This window comes from Lonchura striata, chromosome 2 (genome assembly GCF_046129695.1).
Source record: "Lonchura striata isolate bLonStr1 chromosome 2, bLonStr1.mat, whole genome shotgun sequence".
Taxonomy (NCBI): domain Eukaryota; kingdom Metazoa; phylum Chordata; class Aves; order Passeriformes; family Estrildidae; genus Lonchura; species Lonchura striata.
Genome location: NC_134604.1, coordinates 12,762,959 through 12,777,391, shown reverse-complemented (window position 1 = coordinate 12,777,391; position 14,433 = coordinate 12,762,959).

The following is a 14,433-nucleotide window of genomic DNA, read 5'->3' as shown; positions in this document are numbered from 1 at the left end:
AGTGATGAGAACATATTGAGACCCCAGAATGGAAGGAGTTTGTGGTCATCCAGGTGAGGAATTTAGGACCAGCTGATTATCTGGGAAATAAGAAGGATAAGATAAATCTGAAGGCAGAGTAAAGCTTTGAATAGGAACTTAGAATCCCTTAGTCCAGAAAATGGACTGAGGAGCAATGGGATGGGAAGCATGAGTCAAGACCAAAAAACAGGTAAAAAACTGAACTGTGTGATAACGAAAAACCAGAAAATAAAGTCCAACAGTAAAAAAGGTGAGAACAGAAAAAGAAGACACAAAGCATAGACAGAAAAAAAATCAAGATTTAAGTAGTACAATTTAGAAAGCATGAGATGAGATGCCAGAGGAATGGAAAGGGGAATGATAAAAGTTGCTACTAATTGATAAGACAATCAAGGAGAATAAAACTTATTTAAAACTTCAGGTTTTAAATAAAAGGAAGAAATATTGGTATCCAGATTGTTTTGCAGGGCCCGAAACTCATTGTATCTCCCTTTCATAATGCATCTGCTTTTAGTAAATACCTGAGATTCATGATCAAGTATTTATGAAGTTACTGTCTCCTCTATGAAATAGTAATTTTCTATACAACACCCTAATTGATGAGCTGAAAGGAAAAGATGTCAGGTGGATTTAAAGTCTCTGTGCCTTCTAGTAATTTGCATGGATATCAGTGTAATACCATTTTTTCCCCTTCATTCACTTCCATAAATTTTAGGGAAATACATACATTTACTGTACATAAGGATTTTACACTTAGGAGATGGTCATAATGAAAGAAATAAACTTGTTAGTTATACAAACTTTATGTTGCTTTTGCATTTTTTATACGATGAACTAAAACTGCCTGGCAGCTCTTCCTTCTGTTTTCTTCCATGATTTGTCCATCTGTTGTCCTGTTCTACCCCTCCTGCACATAACACAAAGCCTTGGGCTCAGTCAGCCCAAGAGGCTCTGGGGATGATTCATGGGCTTGGGGAGAAAGAAGACACTGATAGATAGAATCTTTAATTCATTAACTGAGAAAAAACAGAAAATATATATTCAATATGGCAGAGGTCTGAAAAAAGAGGAAAAGACAGTGTCTGAGTAACTAAATGAGGCTTTTGAGAATTGGATTATGTTTCACTATGCCTCAGAGTTCCTCTCTGATGTTAGGTAAGTCACTCAGACCAAATGTTTTTACAGTGCTAATAAATTGATATTAATGCTCATTTTCTCAGTTCCTAACTTCATACCAAAGAGTCTTATCTGCAGAAATGTGAAGTACTGCAGACATCCTAAAGCCGGCGCGAACTGGACTAAGAACACGCAGAGCTGTGTAATGAAAATTGGCCACTTGGAATTAGTGGTTACCTTTGACATTAATCTTAATTAAATACTTCATTATAATGTATCTGCAGAACGAGGACAAATTAACGTTGCATAGGCAATTCTGAATCCTGGCATTTCTTAAGCCTTTGATTTTTCAATTTTAGTAATGTTACTATGGCTTTGTATACCTATTGGTCATTTATTAGGATTCAGTTATTTACTTTTTTTTTAAATTAGCTTACTAGCTTTGATGTAGGTGCTCTACTGAAATATTTGCCTAACACTTTAAATCTGTTATATCTCAGAAGCATAATCTTCATGAATGAAGTCAGTGAAAGTTCCGGGATTTTTTTTTTTTTTTTGCCCTGAAGAGTGTGAATCACTTGTATTAAGCCAATAAATCACAAATGGACACAGACATTATGACTACCAAGATAAATAATTACTTACATTGCAGCTTGTTACTGGGTCAAACTGTGGAACTGACTTCAGCCATCTTTGGAAGAAAAAGAGTGGAAATATATTGGAGCATAAGTAAACCAGAAGGAATTATGCAAAATGCAACAAGTTGTCAGTCTGTTGAACTGTTGTTTCAGAGTAGGTGAGAGGTGTTTATTACTGTAATTGCTACATTATTTTGCATGTAAATAAACCTTTTTTTTTAAGCAGAATATTATTATTCAGGATCACATTGAAATGCCTGTGAATCACAGAAATATATGGAATACAAATGTTTAGAAGTCTTCCAGGTTTATTTTTTATGAAATGTGGTTCTAGACCTGCTAATATGTTGTTTAATGAATATGGCATATAAAGAAGTGAATACAGCACAGTTTTTAATGCTTTTAAATATAACAATGCTGTAAAGTGTTTTATTACATCACTTGCAATTTTGATATGGAACAATCAAATCAGATTTTGCTCCTAGGCAAAAAACAGAATTAAGAATTTTTAAAAAGTGTTTTTTACACTGCTTGGAGCCATAAAAAGCTATAATACAGAAAGTTTAATGGATTAGCATCCAAAATTCAAGTTTATAAAGCAGTGAGATACAAGTATTATAAAGGAACATATTTATGACAATGGAGCAGAAGAAATAATAAAAACGTTTTCAAGGTACTTGTGCTTGTTAAAGCAAATCTAAATTCTCTAATAATCACAAAATTCATTTTTGGCAAGTGCATTCAGTTGTCATTAATACTAGAGTTGTTAGAAGATGGTACTACTTTAAAATAATGACATGTAAAGTAAGAATTTTGGTTCTTATAGCTCTAAATTATGGGTCCTGAGGTTTTTTTATTAATATCAGGACTATGTTGTAGCCTATTGTCAGTGATTTTTCCAGTGATAGATGATAAGATTAGAATGAGCTGAAAATTATCCCTTGCTAGAGGCTGTGTGTGAAGATAGTGGTAAGTAGGCACACATACAAAATGCCATTTAAAAAATTCTTGTAGATTTTAGTTGTCTGAAACTTTTCACTTACAACAGAGATTTAACTCTGCCTGAATTAATTGGATTAAGCTATGTCTCCTTTTTTAAGATCAGAATAATTTTTATTACACCAAACTATAGAAAATCACTGAACACAACTGTACTGCATGTACTTCCCTCAGTTTTTCCTGTGGAAGTATAAAGACTGAAATTAGCAAATGCTATCTGAGCAGCAGGCAATCCACTGGAGGCTGGTTTCTTGCCTACAGCAGAACTCATTTTGATTTGCTCCATATTTATAGCTTTTGCATTTTACAGAGGTCAAAAAAGGTTAATTAAATAATTTCAATATTTCACTTTAACAGTATACAATAACTATTTACTATATAAAAGGTAAGTTGAAGAAGAAAAATAATAAACTTTTTGTTCAGTTCTTATGGTCTGTTGAGGAATCTTTTATCTGTCGAAAATAGAAGGTAAGACTGGGTACCTTTCCAATATTCATTGTCCAAGTATAGCTTGATATATGAAAATGTTTCATCACATCAAAACTAATTATCACTATAACATTATGAATCTCATGCTTAAACTTTTTTAAAAATAATTGTTTTTATTTCAGACATTTAATGAAGATTAAGCTGACAGAGTAGGGATTCCCTCTGTTTTTCATACTGGTTTCACATACATTTCCACAAGTGATGATGGATTGTGAATGGGAATGAAGTTTACTAAATGGCTCATCAGAATCTGGGCTGATGCAAGACATTCCTTTTGTGACTCCTTTTTGCAAGGACAAAATACAGGAACAGACCAAGACCAAAATCTCTGTTGTTTCAAGATGACCCTTAAGTCTCTGTAATAATCTGGGGCAGCTGCTAAGCAGCTATATTTTCCTGTAGCTGCTAGGTCCAGTTTTCTCTCCAAGCTTAAGCATGTTCATGAATTTCCTGGCCTTCACAGCCAAATATTTATAAAAACATTACTTTTGATCTAAGTTTTTTGTGTAGGTTATCACATCCAGCAGTTTTAGATAGTGTAAGTGCATCATTCACTCTTCTTTTACACTGAGAACAGTAAAAAAATTACAAAGGCAAAGATGTTTCTAGGGCTTTGACCTTTTGAGAGTTATGCTCACTGGTATATTTTGGCCTGGTTTTCCCCAGGGTTTGTAGGGAAATATTTGCTGCATGAGGTTTTGCATTCTATACTGTTTAAGGAATCTCTTTAACCTCTCTAGCCTGTGACTGTTGGACTCCACCACCTCTTTGAGAGGTTAGACAGTCTAATTTGATAAAAATATGTAAAGTCTTCTGACAATCCTTTTGACAGTATTCTGAAAAGAAACCCAGATAAAACTTTGCAAGTTCCAGTGAGCATTAGGTCTTTGCCTAATTCCATGAAACAATCGATTCACATTTAGCCAACACATTTATCCAAACTACATAAATTATCATATAAAGTCAGCCGAGCTGAAACTGTGGTGTTAATGTGTTATCATTAGTCACTCACTGTTGGTTACAGTCATGAGTAAGGCTGAAGATTTACAATTTTTATTGTGTCATAGCATATGGAAATCAAGTGTCTGACACTTGGAATTGTGCCAATAAAAGTGTTTTGTTTGTCTTCAAAGACCGTAATTTGCACTTCCAAATGTGACCATAAAATGGCTCACTCTCAGTATTTATTTTCATTTTGTAGTGTTTCCACAGTCTCATTGCCTGACTATATGGATCAGTAGTATAAAGTAACACTTTTGTTTTTGGTGTAGCAATGCTGGGGATTTGAATGCTGTACCTATAGGCATTCACCAGCAGAATGTTACAATTTTGAAACTAATTGTACAGGATGAATTACCTGACTATACTTCCTGATGGATGTTCTAGTCCACATGAGTCTATAGATGATGAAAAAATGAGAAATAAAAGAAACTTATCTCATTCTTTGAGTGTCTTGAAATTGAAATATCTTGATGTTTTGTACTTTTAACAATTTTGAGGGACAATTAGGAAGATGTTGCCTATATGTTGTCCATACTTGTTTTTATTAAGACCTCTGTCCTGAAAATACTTCTGAACTGTAAGGGAAATAAAATAGCTGGGTAAATGAATGTTCTACACAAATATTAAGAAAGGGCAGGATGTTTCTAAATTTCAAAATATATAATTTAGGTTAAAATTCTACATGGGCTTACAATATAAAAACCATTTTAGCCAACTGAATCTGTATATTAAAAAAGCATATAGATATAAACTTAGCCAAACTCTTCTAAGACCATTGAGATAATTCAGGTACTTGAAACTATGCAGACCCTTTAAATTCTGCCTTTCTGGAACCATTCGGGTGTGTTCACCTTGGTTCATTTTATTTTTGATCCTGTGTGAACATCCAGATCATCCACAGTTCCTGTGCTCTGTGCAGCTTCAGAGAGTGGTCTTGTAATTATAAAAGCTGTTTTTCTTCTTTATGAAACTAAATCACAATGCAAGCTTGAGAATACACATGGGTTTTTAATACACAAAAAACAGACTACAGTTAGTCTAAGGAACCCCCCTGCACCCATGTGCTTATTTTCAAAATGAATGGTTTTGTTCTGCAGAGCCATTCTTATTTTGTTTTCTTGTTTGGTGGCATAACCCTATCCTTACTTACAGGGATTTCTTCAAATGAATTGAATTGTATAAATTTCATTATTGAAAGCATAATGGGGTTTTGGTGCTTTTTAGAAATTCAGGGGGAACAAGAAAACCATTAGATTTGCAAAGATTTTTGTGGGACCTAGTAGGAAATTTTCTTTCCTCATTGTGATTTGAACTTTTCCTTCAGAAGGTTACTTGTATTAAATTAATTTCTTTTCAAAACATGTTTTTCCTTGGTTTCTTATTTTTCACAGACCATGGGACTTTGTAAATGAGTTAAACGCCTCCTTATTTTCAACACAGGAAAATCAAAAACTATCAGATCCTGGATTTTTTTATGCAGCAGCTCAAATTCATGTCAGACTGAAGAGGAAAACAGTTTGCTACTTCACCTAGTGAAATCAGCCTAAGGTTTTCTCCTGTTTTTACTGTGCTTCTTCAGTCATCATGCCCTGGAAAGTTGGTTTTTCTTCTATGACCAAGTTGTGACTAAGATCTGCTTGGGACCCCTTTTGGAAAAAACTATCACTTGACCAGAAGCAGAATGTCTTGGAAAGCTGATTAAAATCCTGCAAACTGGCAAGGAGTATTAAGACTAATATACAGGATTTTAATTGATATCTCTTACAGCAAACAAATAATAGATATATGGCCAGAATAGCTCAATAGAGAAAGAATTTAAGGCTAAAGTGAAAGTATTGAATATTTACAAGAAAAACATTACTTGATGCTGGTTTTCACCTTGGCTTCTTCCCACAGGGAATGGGATGACCCTGGCTGATTGTTGTGGAGTGAAATCTTTGATATTGTGACATGGAGCAGCTTAAGCAAAATACGTTATCTTTAATTTACCGAGGAATGGAAAAAAGCCCCCTTTCAGTTACACTGGGAAGTTTATGATCCTCTGGCTTGGAATCTCATTTATTTCCTGAAAACTGTATCCAAGAGGATCTGTAGCTCAGGTAGAGATTGTCTCTCCTTCTGTGTCTCTCCTCTCTCTTTCTTCTCTCATTGCAGCAGAAATTGTGACAGTCCTCACAGCAGGGTTTGGCTGCCACTCCACTGAGGAATGTACAAAATACTTTTTAGGCTACAGATTCTTTCTCTGCTTCTAAATTCATTTGTCTTTCTCAGATACTCAAGGTATCACCACACACTTGTGTCCACTTAGTGGACCAGCTGATATGCCCATAAGTCTTTTCTATCAATTCCAAACACACCTCATTAAATCAGCAATAGAAAAACATCTTAGATTGCAATTTTAAGAATAATTTTAATATGTCAAGATGTGGAATGTTTTTTTCCTTTTATTGTGGAAAATACAGATCTTTTTTTCATAAAGAAAATCTAGCCTTGCAATGTACATATAATTCTTTTTCTTTCAAATTTTCAGCTTTCTGAAAGCATAAACTTTGACATGAAAGTGCTCATACAGTAATATGAAGTAAATTCATTGTCTTGAAATATATTGACCTCAGTGTAGTATGTGATTTCTACTGAGAAATTAAGACTGATAAACTTTCTTACATTAAAGTAATAAAATTACAATTGAGATATTTGAATTCAGTAACAAATAAGAGTGAGAAACATTTACTGGATAGGGTACAATAAGTAGTCCACAAGAGAGCAATTGAATTGTTCTGTACTTCCCTGGTGATACTCCCAGTCTATATAAGCGGGTGCTGGGATTTTTTTTTTTCTTTTGTGAAGGAAATAATTGCTATGGAAATGTACTTCTGGTTTTAAATGTTTAACATTTGCATTCTTAGGTGCATAAGACACCATTATTTCACACTGGACTGTGTAACTCAATTGTTTGTCTATTTTATTGACAGAGTAGATTTTTCTCTACAATATTTTAAGAAGGACCTCCCTTCTGAAGTGATGTCTCTGTGACCTTTTGTTATGGAAGAGTGTTGTTAAAGCATGTCCTGAATGCAGCTGTTGTATAATACAGCTGACATTTACGATCTGTCCCACTTGAAAAAGTCTTAGCAATACATAGTCAGTGATGCACAGATGTATCATCCACCTTCCACACGATTTCATTGAGGTTCATGCTTAAACAATCAGAAATTTCTCTGAAATTGCTAAGCTCTCTTCTTTTGGTATACATTTGTCCATGATCAAGCTGTCAATTCGATTTACCAGCTTCTCTCCCATCTGGTTTTGAGTATTTAATTACCTTTTTCCTATGAAGTTGCTCTTTTATGTTTCTCTGCTCCCCATCTGAGGATCTCAGCGTGTGGAAGGACTGTGTTGTGTTAAAATTCCAGCCCTACAAATGATGCACAATGGTTTGTAATCTAAAAATTCTGTGTCATGAAACTTATCTTGTTAGTGTTCAATGATAAACATTTCTGTTGCTTTTGGTACTGATATTACTTTCCAAAGCTAAGGATACTAAACTGGGTCAAATGATGCATTTCTAAACCAGGTATGCAGTGTTTCTTACTTCGGCTCTACAAGTATGAACGGGCTCCTCATTAGTAAGCATTGCCTAAAAATTAGAGCCACTGTCATGCAATGGTACATGGCAGAAAAGGGATTATTAAAAGAAAATTCATCTGCGTTGCTACTACACTAGCTGATACTTTATTTCTTGATTTTTAGGTTTTTTTCCTAAGTAAAATGTAAATTTTTTTACCTATTTGAGTGAAAAATACTTTTGATTCCTTGCATCCCAATGATTTCCTTTACAATTTCTTAGTTCTAGTGAAAGGGACAAGGGCTATAAAAATATTCAACCACAGTTTGGAATTATACTATTGCAGAGAAATTTCTTCTGTATCTGTGATGCATCCATGGATGTAGTACATAATTCAGTACATTTTTTTCACTCACAGAATAGTGTTCAGAAAGGGGTTTAAGAACCGTGTGGCACTTGGGGACATGGTTAGTGCTGGGACCTGCTCTGAGAGGTGTCCCTGGGCTCAAGGTGGGGCTGGGGCTGATGCTGAGACAAAGACTTTGCAGAAGAGCAGAACTTTCAGGGCCTTAAGTGTCAGGAAAAAGAAGGAATGCTGATTTCTATAGCTGTGGGTGCTTGTTAAGAGTCTTCCTCCTTGTAGCTTGTAGGTGCTTCCTCCTCGTCCCACTTAGGTGGAGTTCAAGCCCTTTGTACCAACCAGGCTGGTACTGGAACTTATTGGAGGAATGGGAAACTAGAGCCAGGAAAAAGTGGATGCTGCAATTGCTGCTACTTTTCCATCCTGCACCTCTGAGGAGTGTTTTCCTTTCCTCCAGTTAAAGACCAGGCACTGGTCAGAACTGGGGTGTGGATTTAAAGACATTTAAGTCCTAATGCTGATGGGGATGTGCTTGGGAAATCCAGTTCGAAAAGGGAAATGCTACAGGTATGGGTTTGCTATAGACTGCTTTAAATATTGGTGTATTAAACTTTTTTGCAGCCAGAAATCCAGTATGTAGCCTGTGTTAATCTGAATGGAGGCTCTAGATAACCACTGGGTCTGTCTGTACAAAGAATCTGGCATAAGTTTTTATAGTATCTCCCATTCAACCAAAACTTCGAGTTCCAAAAAATAAATTCCTGTAACCAAGACACCGTACTTCAAACAAGGTTCTGACAAAGGGTAGTAGAGAGAAAGAGAGAGAAAAATTAGATAAAATAATAAACTCACAGTAATTTTTTCCTACTTTGCCAACTAGTTATATAGAACACTCAAGAGAAATAGGGAAAATGGCTTACCTTTTCCATGTAAAACCAGATTACTTCAGCATTCAACCACTGTGCTTACTTTTTAGGATAGAAATTGAAATGGGAAGTTCAAATTCTTCCACTTTTTTCAGATTAAATTTTGCATGAGTGTTACAGCTGCTATTTAATTTCATCCTGCTTAGTACTTTCATAGAAGTTGTCACAAACAGAATTTTAATTTTTTTAAAAGAACCAAAAAGCTGATGAAAAGTGACTATATAGGTTTAGTCAAAATAAACAATTTGAATTAATTTTGTCTTCTGTGGAAGTAAAGATGGTTTGTATTGCTGAGTTCCAAACTAGAGGAATTTCTGACCAAACTTTCTCATTTGCATTGCCTAACAAGGCGCCACTTAAAAAGGGAAAGCAAATAATTCCATTGTTTGGATGTCCAGAGAAGAAGAAAACAAAGCCAGCCTAGGATTTGTTTGGATGTCCAGGGAGGAAGAAAATAAAGCCAGCCTAGGATTTGTTTGGGTATTTGGGTTTTTAAAGATTGCATAGTTTATACAACATAACATCCAGAGACCATGCAGAGACTTGGCTTATTATAAGACATGGTTACTGATTTGTTCTGTTTTAGAACAGATCAATGACTTCTATACATTTTACTGCATTCTACTTGATTTTGTTAGACAAAGCCCTAATGAGAGCTTTAAGTTATTTTCCTTTTCCCATTTCTTCCCTGATTTTCTAAAACATCTGGTTTTAGCCTGGTCTTATCAGAGCTGGAAACTTCATAGGAAAGTGTTAAGATGATGCTGAGGTTCCTTAATTAACATCTAACAGAATCACCCTTAGCAGCTTTAAAAATCACCCCAATTTAAAAATTGGGCAGTGATGCTCAAATGTCTGGGAGTAGCTTGGCAATCAGGTAGGCAGTAGTATCCCACTCTCTGAGTCTTTGTTTCCACTACAATATTGGTTTTTGAGGATTATTTTCTGCCCTCTACTGTCATGTATCATGTATTTTTTCATGGTATATTTGTGTGTATTTCTTATTGCAAACAATATTTTATCCATTTCCAAAAAAAACCCTCTTTTCTTGGGCCATATGTTTGATGTTCTGCTTAATATTGTGATAGATGTTCTGAGATATTGCAGTTTCTGTCAGTTAAATGACACATTCTTTTACCTCGTGGCGCTTACCTCACATTTATTTTGCCACAGACTCCACAGGGAAGCCATCACAGTATGAAGCTGTCAGAGTTCAAGAACCATCTGAATGACATTTTTCATTTATGATTTACTTTTAGGGGATCCTATAAGGAATAGAGTTGGACTTCATGATCCTTACAGGTCTCTTCCAACATGAGATATTCTATGACTATTTTTTTTTTTCACTGAAGATTCATATGTAAGGCAGTAAGAAGGTTTGGTTTGGACTTCAGCAATGCTATTGAGAAACTGAACATTTAAATCACTTACCAGTAATTTGAAGGGGAACCTGTCCAATTCAAGAGTCAATATTTTTAAAATAGTGGACTCCTTCACACTGAGATTTAATAAACTATTGAGGTTCTACACCTTTCTGTGTCTAGAAAGGCTCTGTCATGTTTCAATAACATTTTTAAATGATTGTAATTTTTTTTCTTTGCTTCTATAGTAGTAATTTTAAGTACACTTTGTGCACTATATAAACTCCTGTAATTACTAAGGGAGAAACAAAGAAAATATACTCTGTCTTGTGCAGGTATAAGAAGATACAACCTTAAAGAATGCTTTTATTTACATTAAGATATTGGGAATCATCTCATTGTGTTGAGAATAAATTGTTGCTAGAACCTCTTTCCACTTTTGCTTATTTTTCTCTCCTGCTGTTTTGCATATTTATTAGCTTCTTATCAGAGATACTTTGAATATAATTTTAAAATAGGAAAATAAATATTTTCCTACTTTTTGTATCAGGATAGTTGCAAAGATGTACATTTTCTGCATGGTGTACAGGGAGGTAGGCATGCAATTTCCATTAATAATGAACCATGCAGAAAATTTGCCCTTCAGAGGTACAAGTATATGCATCACAAACTTTAATCATTAAAGTTGTCCAGGATTCCTGAACTACTTTCTTATCCAAAAATTATAGTATATAAAAGAATTTAATTTAGCATTGAAACATTTGGAATTCATCTGACTCATCTTGCATAAAGAAATATCTTTGTACAAAGTCAGGAAATCTGTGTCCTCTGCTGTGTGTTCCACAGAGTTTAGTGCACAGACAGACCCTGCCTTTTTCTCTACATATGCAATTTTTTGAATTCTAGTGCTTACTTTCTGATTCCATACATATCCTTTTCAGGCAAATATTAAGCCTATTATTTGTGTTGTCAGAAAACAGGTCTAGTGGTTTTTTAGGGATTCTATGCAACTTGATGTGTCATTATATATTTCTCAGGAGTTTACTAGAATATGTCACTCCTTCCTGTGCCCAGATGTGACTACAAGGGTGTTAGTTTCCTTCTCTCCTTATCTAACAAGTTGTCCTCTGCAGAGTTAGTCAACACTCCTGTAAATATTTTTATATCTACTTCCCGCTTTAAAAAGCATTACTCACTTCAGTGGAATGCACAACAGTGAAATTGAGACTATGTATTAAAATTTGAGGGATTAGGGCCTTGGGTTTGTAGCAACTGGCAAGGTCTGTGTGAAAATCCTATGACCTTGATGGAAAATGCTCTTTTGTTTTAGTGACTCATATTTGTAGGTGTCTCTTTACTACAGGACTCAAATAGAATGTAGACAACCTCCCTTTTCTGGTTTGTTTCTAGTTCAAGTGTCTTCAAACAGTTTGAAGACACAATTGTAAAAAGTATTCTGCAGACTACATTTGAAGCCAAGCTGGTGTTTGCAGTGCCTGAAGAAGTAGCTAGAGCAATCTGAAATTAGGTTAAGAAACCATGCTTTTATTTCACATTATTTTTGTTTTCTTTCTGTAGTTAAAATGAAGATGGATGCAAGCAACCTTTTTTTTTTTTTTTTTTTTTATCTGTCTTAAAAACTAAGCTTTCAATGCATTTTGTGCAGGCTTGTATTAACCTTCAGCTGTAGATGTCACAAATACTGAGTTTTTGGAAAAAAACCCAAACTTGGTAGTAGTGTTAAAAGTGCTTACTTAATTATGACACTCAAAATATGGGGTTTTATATTTTACAACCTGGCCTGGTGATGTAACATTTAATACCTTACCTACAAACTATGGATTCTGTGTTAGGCTTCATAGTTTTGTTGGCTGATATCTTGAAAGGGAACAAGGTTTCAGTTTTTTAAGAATATTTCACATACTTGTAGAGGAATTCAAACAGAAACATGGATATTTAAGACTGATGACTTCTTGCAAGTGTAATTTATTTGGAGAACAAATAAAGCCTCCTAAAGTTTCTCAAATAAAACCTCCTAAAGTTTAACAAATAAAAACTCCTAAAGGGTGCAACAATTTCCATAAGTGTCCTTGGTTTTTAGAGATATCACTTAGTTTAGTCTTAAAGCTACCTCTTCTCTGCATAACTTTTATTTTATAGGTTTTAGAGTTTTTCTTTGAAATACAGAGAAGAAAACTCACAATGTGCTGGTTTTGAATTGCACTGCCTTCCTGTTGAAGCGCTGCTTTCTTTCCAACTTGATTTGGCTTTGTTGAGCTACCTTGATTAATTAGCAAGATGATCACCTAGTTCCTTGAAGGAGATTACATCAGTCTTTCTAGAGAACTCCCATATAAATAAAATGTTGATGAGATGAGAAAAACTGATATCCAACAGTTCAGATTTGTCTTAAACCATTATTTCTTTACTGAGTAAACCCTTTCTTCATACCTCAGGAGCAAGCATACATTTGGAATGAGTAACGCCATATAAGCTCTCAAATTCTGAGCTGGCCATTGCTGGAGGGACAAGAAATCTGCAGGTAGCACCATTCTCATTTTTTCTGAAACTTAAGGAAAATTCTTAGGAGAAATGACACAGTGATAGTGTTCCCCTGATAGAAGACTAGTCTGGTTGCAGTACCTCCTATATCAGGGAGTTCCAGCACCTGCACGTGCTCCAGTGAGTCTCAGTGAACAGAAGGGGACTAAAAAAGACGGACGAATAACATTTAGCAGCTTAACTGCCTATAATCTTACCACAGTTTTAACAGATGGCTTTCACAGTGATACTGTGCATTGCTAAAAAGCTGGCATATAACCTCACTTAAATTCCAGGATTGCATTGCATTGCTCACTGTGTGGGAGTGTGTATGTAAACACATTACCTGCCTGCAAGATACATCACATGAAAAGTCAAGATTGACAATTCTTGTGGTAGCATCGTCGCTCTCTTTGGTGTTCAATACCAATGTATCTTGTTAAGATCTTGTAGAAGCCCAGAAGAGTCTTGTGTGTATGTCTCAAAGAGCAATAGCTGGATGGCTGTGAAGCCAAACAAGAATTGTTGGCACCAACAGGCAAGGATTGTTGGTAATAGCACACTGTGAGAAAGAGCAGGATGTGGCTGAAGAAAGGAGCCGGCACATTTCTGGGACAAACACCCTGTTCTAGTTCCTACAGATAAGCACAACACAGTACAGTACATGCACAGGAATGAAATCTGATGCCTTGCAAAGGCTGACCTAGAACAGAGGCTAGGTGGAGTTAAAGAATATATTAGGTATTTATTAAAGGGCCTCAATGGATACACCTTGGGCAGTACAAGAGCCTGGCCAGGGCTGCACCCAGAATGATCACAAAATGAATGACTGGTCAAGAGGTCTTTCACTTTTCTGGTCCATTAGCATATTGGAGTTAATTGTCCAGTTATAGCTTTAGGTTATGAAGTCCCATCCTTGTCTTTTTCTCTTCAGTCCATGTTGTTTGTTCTCTTGGGCCTGAAATTTGGATCAGTTGTCCTTGATCCCAAGCTGGGAAAGGAATTATTTTGTCTCCCTACTCTGTGAAGAGAGCTTACCATCACTTAATATGAAGCTCAGAACTACACACTAAATCAGCACAGAATCTGAAAAATATAAAAGTTAAAACCTAAGGCATCAGATCAAGAAGTAGGCATAAAATGTAGGGGGGGAACAAAAGTACCAAAGCCCCTTGAAGCCTTTTCTTTCTTTCTTACTTACTCTCTTCCCTTTTGCCCCACTCCTTTATCCAAACCCCTTATCTAGCATCTCAGGGACTAACCTACCAATTTCCATGCCAATTGTGTAATTTTCTGAAAAACTTTGTGAGTTATTTGGGACCCTCTGACTTCTGTTTTTCCTTTCAACCATGAGCATCTATGAATTTTGAGTGCCCCATTCCCCTTAAGGGTGGGACATCACAGATGTTCACAA